At 41.8% G+C, this 12,493-nt stretch overlaps 1 long non-coding RNA gene across 3 annotated transcripts; it reads left to right on the top strand.

The window, feature by feature from the left end:
- The first annotated feature begins 536 nt into the window (after positions 1-536).
- LOC127299959 (uncharacterized) lies at positions 537-7,782 on the top strand. Of its 3 annotated transcripts, none has more exons than XR_007850806.2 (9): positions 537-824; positions 1,094-1,296; positions 1,588-1,763; positions 1,977-2,079; positions 2,414-2,480; positions 3,524-3,708; positions 3,800-4,000; positions 5,775-6,031; positions 7,589-7,782. It is a non-coding gene; the product is annotated as an uncharacterized lncRNA (long non-coding RNA). The 3 variants fall into 3 exon arrangements; XR_007850808.2 differs by having other exon boundaries at positions 3,797-4,000; XR_007850807.2 differs by having other exon boundaries at positions 3,781-4,000.
- Positions 7,783-12,493: the final 4,711 nt, after the last annotated feature.

Genomic DNA, 12,493 nt, shown 5'->3' with positions numbered 1-12,493 from the left:
GCCAATCTCTGTTTTTTTTAGATCTGTTTTTTTTTCCAGTTGATATTTAGATCTGTTTTTTTTTTTACTTTACCGGTCAGATCTCTATGCATCTTTAGAATAGGTAATCCGACACTGTCGATGTTTTCATCCCTGGCTGTCCGATGGCAAGAAGGTGATCTCGGGGATCCAGCATCTAAAGGTATAATAGCTGCCCCCCCATGGGGGCTTCACAGAGCTCTGCGAATGTGAACTGTTCGATTTTTCCACCATCCAATCTGAACCGTTTGTTCTTGCAAGAGAGTGCCATCTGATTGGCTGCGGGCTGCGTGTGTTGCTTTTTACCCGGTCGGTCCTTACCGCTAGAGGAAATGATGCAATGGCCGTTATGTACCCGCCTGTGAGCGCGTTTGGGTCCTACGGCTAGGTGGGTCCACACGTCAGCTGCTGTGGCTCGTTTCGCCGGTGCAGTAAGCCTCGCGCTCTCCGAGCGAAAAATCTGGATCAGCGCAGGGTGGATAGGGGTGGTTTCGCCATTTCCCTTGTCTTCCCCAATTCTGCCCCGTTCTTCTCCTCCTCTCCCTCGTGCCCCCATCCCTGCCGCCGCGCGCCTCCCCTCCTCCCCTTCACGGCCGCCACAGCAGCAGCAGCCGGAGGTCGATGGCGCCTCGTTCCTTCTCCTCTCCCCTTGCGCCCCCATCCCGGCCACCACCTCGTGCGCATCTCCTCCTCCCCATCGCGTCCGTCTTAGCAGATGCTGCTGGAGGTCGCCCTAGAGGAACTACACGACTACAGCCGCCACATCGAGCCGCCGTGATCTCCTCATCTAGCCACTACCCGGCAAGGTTGTCCTCCCTCTCCATCTCTCTGTCTCTCTTTCTCATAGCACTATTTTCTCACTTTTCTAGTGGTGGATCTGGTGATTTGTTGTTGACTTGTTGCTGGTGATGGACACGGGATGGGAAAGAGAAATGGCAGGGATTAGCTAGATCAAGTGGGGATTAGAGGAAACATGTTTTTCTATTCCCGTTTCAGAACATACAGCTTCAGAGATCGTCTATTTCGAGTACCCATTCAGCCGAATCAGAGAAAGATTACATACAATGTTTTGTAGGCCTCGTTCCTGTGATCATTTTGAGTGGTCATTCACTAAATTTGGTTCAGCGGTTGAGCTGCAGTGACGAAAACAAGTTGCTGGCCTGGCAGTGCCTCTCCCTCCATCATGACCCCTTGTATTGTATGGGGATAGAAGGATGGCATTGACGAAGCAGTTCATACCGCCGCCGCCAAACCAGGGAGTGAAACCTATGACCCAGGGTGAGCTTCCTATCCTACATCTCTATTCCCTCATGCTTCTCCCTTCTCCTACACTCCTTTGATATAACCCCTCTGTTATGTGAACTGGATTGTGCGTGCTATTAATTGCTAAATAGATCAGTCTTCCTGGGAAAATATATTTGCGCTCTATTTTTTGGCACTCACCCATCAGATGTACATCAGTCAAATTTGTACACATTGATCATTTTTATTCAAAGAGCACAGGTTTCCTACTCTAGCGTTTCTCAAATATTTGTAGTATTGAAAATCAGTGCTCTGAATTTTGTACAGATTTGTTGAGATGGATGAGGTGGCGGAGCGAAGGAGGTTTGTTGCGGACTCACCGCGCGCTTGCTGTTGCAGAAAGCACAAGAGTGCGAGGTTTCGGAAGTGACTGATGTTGCAGCCACAGGTATTGCAGTGATCAACAGCTGGGCATCTCACCACATCCAGATAACAACCTCCACGTAAGCTCATTCTATTATGACTCCAATTTTTTCTACTCGGGTTTTTTCAACTGATATCATGATACTACGGTCTGGAGATTCCTACAACAACGAGTAGCAATATATGTTGTGTACAATTGCCTTGTTTTTCTACTATGTTTGGTCCTGGTCAGAACAAATGTTGTTTCTCTTTTCATGGTAATAACCATACTTAGCTTGGCTTCGTGACTGTAGGACGTTGTAAGGATGGAAAAAGTTGCAGAACAGGGGTGACCCAGCTTTCTCTTGACATAATTGTGAGGCAAGCATCTTTCCATGATGACAACGGCCAAATTATGTAAGTTTTTTGTGCCTCTACTTGAATCTTCTATCTTTTTTACTCTAATAATGGAGTTGGTACATGTGAATATTAACTTTCCATCATAGATGTTGCCAGCGATTGATTTTCTGTTTGGCATTTAATTTGTTTATTTAGGTTGATCCAAAAGTAAACTAGACTATGTATACAATTTGGCCATCAGTGCTATGTATGCTTGTGCTTTATGAATTTTAGACATGTGCTCCTAGCCTCCCCGATTCCTCTCTTATTTATATACCTTCATTTTCCAATTCTTAGTTTTCTTGATTGCACATTTGTTAATGCTTGTTGGTTGCTCTCATTTTTTCCTCAGATGGAAGAGGGCCAGCAATATCTTTGAGAGAAGCAAGCGCCGTTTAGAACACTACTTTACATTGTAGGTAATGGTGGATACATTTTCTTTAGTAAGGCTGTTCACTTTCTAATGTAAGTTTCTACTTGAAAACCTCTTTTTCTAATGTTTAAAACCTTGGTTAGGACTCTCAAGTATGTGTACCAAAGAATCTTATTATTTTTTCATGTACAAACACATATATTTTTGCATCTCCAGTTTTCAAAAAATACCGCATACTATACTCTCGTATGCCTTACCATTGTTGATATATTGTTTGGGTTGTCACTATTACTATTTAATTGCCATAATATATTAATTATGGCAATTGTTCCTCCCTCACATATCAGTATCTGCAGTGTTGCTTTTGTTTCATTTTCAAGCTATGTGTGCAATATTGTGTCTTGAACTCTTTATCGCTGAAAACCAGCCTTTAAATGCAGCTTCTAGATAGAAATTTTGAACGTCATGGACATGCAAGGTTTCAGTTTTGTGCTATTGATGTCAATCCACTGCATTTTGCATTCCAGTGTGCATTTCTAGCAAATCTGCACTATATAGAAATCATTCTATACTTCTGATATGACATTAACCTTTTTCTATCTCTAACAGACTCAAGTTTTCATGTTCAGAAACAGTAGCTGTTCGGCAATCCAGAGCATGCTATGTTCTGTGAAGTTTGTCTATGCACATGTGAAAGATCTCAAATTTCTTTTAAACTTCTACCTAAGCATCTATAGGTTTATTTTCTTTGCTGCAACGGGCTTTGATCATAAGAAACTGTTGTAGAATTAGAATTTGACTTTAGAGCCCACTGAAAATATTTATTCTCACCTAGAACGATGCGTTTCCTCCAAACTTGGAATTATATCGTTATTGGAGGCTTTCATGTGCATATATAGAAGAAGGGGGAAGAATAAGAAGGTTGTTGGTTTTTATTGGCTTTCTATATGACCCTTTCCTTTATTTGATGGCATATCAGTGTATAGGCAGAAGCACGTAATGTTTCTTTTAGCCTTTTTCTGGGCTATAGTGATTTTGGGCATGCTCCAAGATTAATCCTGTGAATATTAAGGTAATATTTTTGTACAGGCTGATAGGTTTTACAGCCAGCTTTAGATCGGTCAGATTGTACAAAGGATGAGGCATGGCAATACTTTTCTTACATCTTAATTCATCCTACTATCGATTACATAGGACAAAATTGAGCCATGAAGGTCTTGCTCCCACTCATTTCTCATGTTGATATTCAGGTCACAACATTGCGAAATAGGAGCGTAAGTAAATCAGTGATGGCTTATTTTATTTGTTTTTTAATTTTAGAAATACTATATCTTAATGTTTGCCAGCATCCGTGGATCAAAGTAGGACGGTGTCACATCGACGGGCATGGGATGTCTGATCTGTTTTGATCCTGATGGTCTGATGCAGAACTTTGGGAGGAGCGGGCTGTCGCCATCGTATGGAGGAGCGCCAGCCACTACTCCGTCGGAAGGAGCTACCGACACCACAACCAGGCATTTTTCCTCCCCTCAGCAAGGTTGTGGTACCCTTGGTTACAAGATCAAGGTTTGTATTTCTCCCATCGCCCTCCCAGCCACATCGACCAGTTTTGTTTGTTTTCTCTTTTTTCCTATCTAGCTTGGAACACCTCCAGTCCCGATCATGTGAATAGCTATCCTAGCTGGTGCACTGCTGAAGTTGCTTATCCTTGCTGGATTCATTTACATGAAATATTGTTGGTTTTATGCTAAACTTCCAAGGATTTTCTTTATCTCATATAATCTGATGGAAGATTAAGCTTATCTACTTTCAAGTATATAGAATATGCTCTTGATTTTTTTGGACCTGAAACTATTATTTGGACCTACTGAGTAACTGAAGAAGTGGAATATATTCTTATTGTTTGGCATTTTAGATTTTGCTCTATACCATTAATTAGTAGGTGGATTACACCTCTGAGAGTTACCAGTCGCAAGGCTGTTTTTCAATTTGAATTGCTTTCTGAAATGGGAATAAGTGAACCACTTGATGGATAGAAAATGGTTATGTGATAGATTCTTAAACTTAAGTGAGTTTTTGTTGCTGCTTTTCACCTACCATTTGCATTCCATGTCGTATTACCAGGTGCAGGCATAGTTAGCTTTGCTTTTTTGGTAGGGGGTACTAAGGTTGGATATATAGAGGGTATATACTTAAATAGTGTACACTGCTTCATTGTCCATCCAACTGATGAAATAATTTCTCTGGCATTGACTAACTGAGTGTGCCTTGGGATTAGAATTTAAACACTACCACTATCGTTATCAAGCATAGTTCCTCCAGCAGATATTATAAAATTTCTGTTTCTTCTAGCACAAAATGCTTAAATAAATAATGGTGTCCCTTCTGATAGCCATCTAATTCGAAGAACATGCGACCCCTGTCCTTTTCATGCTTCTAGGCATTGAAACATTACATCGTATTTCCATTTAGATTTCAGCCAAGACGGTTCTGGGATATCACTTCGAAGCAAGAAAGGTAGAAATTTTACTGGTTAGTTACCGAAGTATATACTTGTTAGTGCAGCTATGTAAGTATAAACATGGTATATATTATTAGCAAATTCGTGAACGGGCCGATCGTATTCATCAAACCACTTCACAATGTTCATAAATGCGAATAGTTTGCAATTTATTTAGTTACTAATGATTGTTGTCATAAAGTAAATTTTGAACTGTAACTGTTGTTCACCAATCTTCTCTGTTATTTCCATTGAATTTTTTTATATAAAAATGGACTGCATATGACAATCTAAATTATAACCATCTCGTATTAATGAAGTAAATTCAGATTCACAGTTTTCGAGATCTACTGTACACACACAACACCGACCGTTATCTATTTTCTGGCAATAAGATCTCCACAAACACTACGCTCCATAGGAATGAGGGGCCTGTTTAGTCTGAGTGGGACCGCTGATTTTGTGGCCGGCCTATTGGCACATCTGTGTTCTTTTTATATGAACTTATTATACTATTAGATTGACATGTTATTTTGGTTTGAACAAAATATTTTATCTCTTTCTTACTTTAAAATCTGCTATTAATTTTGGTTTGCCAAAGATATGACCAGATGGGTCATGGATTGCGGCTATCTAGCTTGCCATAACTTGGGACCACAACTTTTTATAATTTGGTTAATTTAAGCTGATAGTTACCATTTAGTATGCCTTGTACAACACTATTTTATTTATCTATTTTAATTATTTGGATAATCACACGCTCTCAGATTGTTTGTAAATGTTCATGATATATACATGCCATCTTTCAGATACATGATGTCTTATTCTTTTCTTTTGCAGTGAAAGCTTGTGAAAGATCGTGTGATACTACCCTCATCATGGGTCTCAATAGACTGTCAAATTATTGTCCAGTATTTCCTCAATGAAAATGTAAGTGCCACATTCCTAAATGACACCGCTCTCTCTACAATCTCAAGTTGTGCATCCAAGAGTTTGTCTCTCGGCAGTCTAGGAAATGGTTAATGCCGACTCTAAAATTGGGAAGCCTGATGCCCCGATGGTGCTGCTGATATGGCCAAATGAAATTCTAACAGCTGGTATGGACATTCTTATTGTTGAACATGTTATATCTATTCATAAAGTCGTACCAAGTCGATTATCTTTGTGTTCTCTACTTCTGCCCCTGCCTCTATTCTTGATCCATGCAAATCTAAGTTTAGCATTCAGATCTAATCATACAACAAGTGTGCACCTGCAACACACCGTCACAGGCTTATAAATATTACACTTGAGTTAATTTGGTTAGAACTTCAGTAGAAACTCACCTTCACTTGCTTATGATGTAATAATACCAAAATTCATTGTAATGTAATTTCTAAAGCTACTTAAATTGTCGAGCAATAGATAATCGAGCTTAATATGCTTATGTTGATGCCAGCTTATCATGGTTTTAAAAGCGTCACCAAGTCATCGCCTAGGCGACGCCTAAGCGTCAGAGCGCCTGTAGATGGCAAGGCGTTGTCCTCGCCTTACTTTATTGTCTAAGGCGTCCAGATCCGACCTTTTAGGCATCTAGGTCATCGCTTAGGCGGGGAAGGAGTCGCTCTGGCTGCTTTTGGACGCCATGGCTGTAGGGGACCATGGCTGTAGGGGGCTAGAGAGAGGGGAAATAGAGGGGGAGAGGGGAACAAAATAAGTCAGGGAATCAATTGAGAGAGAGAGGAGTTGTGGTGTGCCCGTGGTCTCTTTCCTCTCTCCTCCTCTCTCCTCCTGTACTCCATGGTTTGCTGTGGAGCAAGCCTCTCTGACTTTGCATGTGGTGTGCCCGTGAGTGTGGCTCAGATCTAACGGTACAGTGGTGCATGGTGAGTGTAGCTCAGTGAGTGGAGTTGGCTTGCTGCTTAGCTGCTCGTGCCTACAAGCAAAGGGAGAGGAGCTGTGGTGTGCCCGTGGTCTCTTTCCTCTCTCCTCTATGGTTTGGTGTGGAGCAAGCCTCTCTGACTTTGCATGTTGTGTGAGTGTGGCTGAGATCTGACAGTACAGTGGTGCATGACTGCATCCTTCGCGCTTTAAGCGCCTAGGCATTGAGCCCCCCCCCCCCCCCCCCCAACCGCTTTAGGATGCCTTAACGCTTTTAAAACCATGGCTTTTATTTATTTTTACATATAATAAAGTGAATCGGGTAGAACTGAAACTATCTCGCATGCGTGCACATAGAGAGAAAGACTATGCAAGAGAGATTTCAGTTGTGTGTATGTTCTACGCCTTATCATTAACATGAAATTAGCTACGATGTTATTTTAATTTCAAAATGAGGAGTTAAGCTAGGGCATTAAAGATATAAAATCTTAAGCAGGAGTTGTGGAACAGAGGCTAAGAATCGAATATTTAGAGAGAGTAGCAACATTTTTTTCTCCATGGAAGGTGCCATAGAATTTTCCATACATTTTGTGCAGGTGGCTGACCAGTGGTTATTTGGAAATGAAACTATTACTACTGATGTTTCTACCTTAACATATATATGCCAAAGCTTGGCATTTTTATGTCATGACCTATTTGCAGTTTTGTAATCGGTTGTTCTTTTCATGATCACCAAATTAATATTCATATTTCCTTGCATCAAGATTGAAATGATTTCTTTTTTCCTTTTGTAGATTTTGCCACACAAGATGTTGTGGATTATAAGCGTTTATGGTTGGGAACATTAAGATTATTCCCTAGAAGAGAAAGCAGTTTATAGGTTGTTGATTATACGGTCAACACCAAGTAGTAAGACATGTGGTATTAATGCACCATGTAGTAAGACATGTGATATTAATGCTAATTTACATAGTGTTGCACCTATCAATATAGTTTTTTCTTCTTCTTTTGATGTTTTATTACTAGCGATTTCTACAGATTGCTATATATAGCGTTTTACAAACTGTTTGCCAGGCCCCAAAATATTCATCTATTTTCCTAATTGTATAGAAGTGTTTGCTACTTCATTTGTGATTGCTTGTGTTTTATCCTAATTTCAACCTATTGATTTTGTTTTGTAAAAACTAAAAACCGTGTTATCATTTTCCGAGCCGATTTTTATCTGCCGGTATATGAACTGTAAATCGGTGCGAATTTTACGGGATCGTGCGCCAAGGGCACCCCGAAACTTAGTTTTGTATGTGTAAAGCTATCACATATGTTCATCATAAGCTGCATGTGGGCATTGTCCATATGCTTTTTCCACTCCATTCATGATTTCGTCTCATTTTTTACTAATTTCATCCTATCGACTTTTTTTAAACCTAAAGAACATATTATCATTTTTTGCCTAATTTTTTTATCATTGATATATAAATTTATGTTAGGGCAAATTTCACGGGGTCGTGCGCCAAGGCGCACATCTAAATCTAGTGTAAATTAGTCGTCCCTATTGTAGCTAGCTTCCCTTTGTCTGGCAGAGCACGACCAAATCGTTGAGTTGCTGTTGTTGATTTTAGGGGTCATGGCATGTTCACAACAGAAACAGCATAATGGAGGATTTTTTTTTTTGTAAGAGTGGCACTTGGATTTGAATGGGCCGAGATATATTTGCTGAGCCGTGCAGGAACTTTGGTGTGAAATACAGTACTAGTTGAACCCTTGCCATGCATGCCAAATTGTCAGTTATCCAGTTCCAATCGTGATAGTTCCCTAAAGAGACTCTTACAACTGACATCAACAGTTCAACACGTACACGATTAATAATTCTAACGAGTGGAGACACAAGACAGTCGTAGGCCCCATCATTCTAGTTCTGGTACTAGTGATCTAGAGCAAGATCATAGGACGTGAAGGAGTAAGGAGCCAGTTGCACGTGCATCTCCTTTGCAGCATTCAGCAGCTTGCTTCTAACCGGCACGACACATATTTGCAAGATTGTTAATGATTCAGAATTCCGAAGCGTTAGGAATCTTAATGTCTGCCGTTACGTAGAAGCTATTGCAAGCGGCCCTCTGGGAGGGGGCCACCGCCCCCCTCCCCTAGTAAGATATGTCCATTGATCGTGGTGTTATGTATATGAGGTATTGGAGAGATTGGTGGTGCCTTACAAAATGACATTTAACAAAGATAAACTTGATAACATAATCAGAAGAGGGGGAAGCAATCACCTCAACGAATATGCCGAAGAGAGTCAGTGGAATTGGCGGACGAATTTTGAACAGGAACTTAGTAACTTACTGCATGATAGTACGAACATTATTGATTACAATGCAAATTTGAAATGAGGATCTATTTTTTAAGAGTAAAGTCGTCATTGTAATTGCCTAACATAAGGATCTTATTGATTCAGATGAGTCAATGTCCTATTGAATTAGCAGCTATGGCATAACTAAACATAACAAACCTTTGAGTATACAGAAGGATGGTTTTGAGGATAAATACCTGGGACTTCCTACTCCGGAGGGCAGAATGACGAGAGGGAAGTTCCAGATGCTACAGGAACAATTGGCACGGCGCATTATACAGTGGAATGATCTATCGCAGGGTGGGAAGGAGATCATGATTAAGGCGGCCGCTCAGTCTTTGGCGACATATATTATGGGGGTGTTTAAACTGCCGTTATCTGTTTGCGACGACCTCACAAAGCTAGAGCGGGATTTCTGGTGGGGTAGCTCCAATGGCGTGCGGAAAACACACTGGATCAGTTGGAGTAAGCTGACAAGATCCAAAGATCAGGGAGGTATTGGCTTCCGTGATATGCGGATATTCAACCAGGCTTTACTGGCCCGCCAAGCCTGGAGACTCATACAGGCTCCGGAGAGCCTTTGTGCCCGTGTGCTGAGAGCGAAATACTATCCGCAGGGTAATCTGATTGATACGGTCTTCACTGGTAATCCATCATCAACCTGGACAGCCATCTCTTACGGCATAGAATTGCTAAAGAAAGGGATCATATGGAGAGTGGGGAATGGTCGCTCTATCCGTGCGTGGCGAGATAATTGGATCCCCAGGAACATTTTCCTTAAGCCCTTCAGTGCTAGACGCAACTCACGGATCAGGAGGGTGGCTGACCTCCTCGATGAGTATGGACGTTGGAAGGAGGCAGTGGTTAGAACGAATTTTTGTGCCATTGATGCGGATATGATCCTAAGGATCCGAACTTCTCCAAGGCTTGATGCGGACTTCCTAGCGTGGCAGCCTGAACAAAATGGAGTGTTTACAGTGCGGAGTGCTTACCGCCTTGGGCTCGCAATCCAACAGCAAGGCCACGAAGGTGGGACTTCTAGTGGTGCACCACAGGGGGATAAACCTGTCTGGAAGAAACTGTGGAAGTGTGGGGTGCCCGAGAAGGTACGGATTTTCGCCTGGAAAGCAGTGGCCAATGGTTTGGCTACAGAGGATAATAAGGTCCGAAGGGGTATGAAAGTCTCTGGGCGTTGCAGAATCTGTAATCATGAGAGGGAGGATACGAATCATGCGCTGTTCCAGTGCCCCCATGCTCATGCTCTTTGGGAGGCTATGGGGCGGGTTTGGCCAGTCCAGAGCCGTTGTCAAGCGATGTCAGGATGCAACAATTGGTTAGAAGAGATGATCTTAATGTCTCCGATGGCAGTGTGTGCAAAAATCCTGATGATTGCCTGGAGAGCCTGGTATGCAAGGAACGAGGTAACTCATGATAAACCTCTACCATCCATAGAAGGGTCCAGAAGATTCCTGTGCAGCTACCTAGTATCCCTGGAGAACATTCGGTCTCTTCCAACGGAGGACATCCTCAAAGGCAAGCAACCTATTTGGTCGCCAGCAGCTCATGCAGGAGTCGCAACGGAAGCTAGACCTAATCTGAGTACCAAGGAGCCTGCATGGGAGAGGCCTAGACCTGGCGTAGTAAAGCTAAACGTCGATGGTTCGTTCCTGGAGCGTGATGGCTCGGCTGGAGCGGGTATGATCTTGCGCAATGCGGATGGAGGTATCATTTTCTCGGCGTGCAGGTCCCTGTACCACTGCAATTCGGCGTTGGAGACGGAGATAGGAGCTTGCATGCAAGGCCTCGCCCTTGCCCTCCAATGGAGCCAGGACCCGGTTATTGTCGAGACTGACAACTCCACGCTGATCCGGATGGCTCAGGGCAAGGAGAGGGATGGATCAAGTCTGGGACACTTAATTGCTGAAGTGCGGAACCTTTGCCTAGAGCGTAGAGTGGAGTTTGTAAAGGTGTCGCGTTCCTAGAATATAGCTAGTGATGCTTTAGCTAAGTTTGGTAGAGTAAGTGATAGTTCAGGCGTTTGGTTTGCCACTGGGCCGGATGAGATCATTGACCTCATTCTGAGGGATTGTAATGCTACTGTTGAGTAATATAATCCTTTTCCCCCGCAAAAAAAAAAAAACAAACCTTTGAGTAAAGATCATTGGCTATCTATGTTGCTCATTTTATACACGACCCAACAATAATAGATAATAAACGAAGGTTACACTATATAGTATGGAGTTAGAGGCAAAATTGCATATGCAAGTAATATTTGACAAAACAAGTGGTTAGAGACAAGTGGATGCACATGACTTCAAATTCAGAAAAAAATATCACTTTTATGCTTCAATATAATCTTTATCGAACTCGTGGATTCCTCCTTGTGGATCACCTTTAGGTGATTCAGGAAAGCAACCTTCAGAGTTCTCAACAAGAAAGAGATCGATCGATTAGGTCAACTCCTCCTGTGGTTGTATTTCAGTTTTCCTAATTTTATTTTCTTTCACAAACATAACACAGCTGGTCCGATCTGGAAACGTATATGCTTGTACGAATATGCATGCATTCTTCCTTTCCTAATTTTTGTATGTGCATGCTTTTTACATAAAAAATTGTAGCTCATGCAAATCTCAGCACGTAGGCAACTAACAATTCTTCAAAAACAAAACTCCATACAGGCAGCTTTTAGGAGGTAAGTGAAAAGAGAATCAACATGTGTTTTGATGGTTAGAAGAGGCAGACCTGGAGCACAATAGGGATCAAACCTCATGTTTTACTCCTTGATGTTTCATTCAAAATTTGGTGGATTAGTTTTTAGTAGGAGACGATGTTTCTGTTGATATCGATGTATCTATGCTGACTTCACCAATCTTAAAACTTGCCAAATTAGTTTCTCAAACTCAGCATCTCGGATCGGAGGTGCTCATAGAGATAGGGTATATGTTTGTGCATTCATAAGGGGTGAGTGGTATATTACGTAGTTGTGCCATGTTTCACACAAATAAAAGGTGGTGTAAGGCGGGCAATCTTTTACAATTTACAATCCAAAAAATACCATCTGTTAGTCCAATAGTTGTTCAACATGTGAATCTGATCGATCGACGCCCAACACAAGCAAATAGGATCGGTCATTTGATCAAACCGGATTTATCAATCGATCAAACATCATAGCCATCTCAGAGGTGAGATAAAATAATATTGGCGTATGAGACTGCGACGTTCCACGGATTACATAGAAAAATGAGGACCATGCGGCAACCCCTCTTAGACCTAAAAATTTATGATTACATTCCATCTATTCTATTTTTCAAGAGCCATTTTTCATTTATCAACCCATTGCAAAGAACAGGTA

Source organism: Lolium perenne, chromosome 5 (genome assembly GCF_019359855.2).
Source record: "Lolium perenne isolate Kyuss_39 chromosome 5, Kyuss_2.0, whole genome shotgun sequence".
NCBI lineage: Eukaryota > Viridiplantae > Streptophyta > Magnoliopsida > Poales > Poaceae > Lolium > Lolium perenne.
Note: the sequence above shows the minus strand (reverse complement) of the source record. Positions and strands in the feature narration are given on the sequence as shown.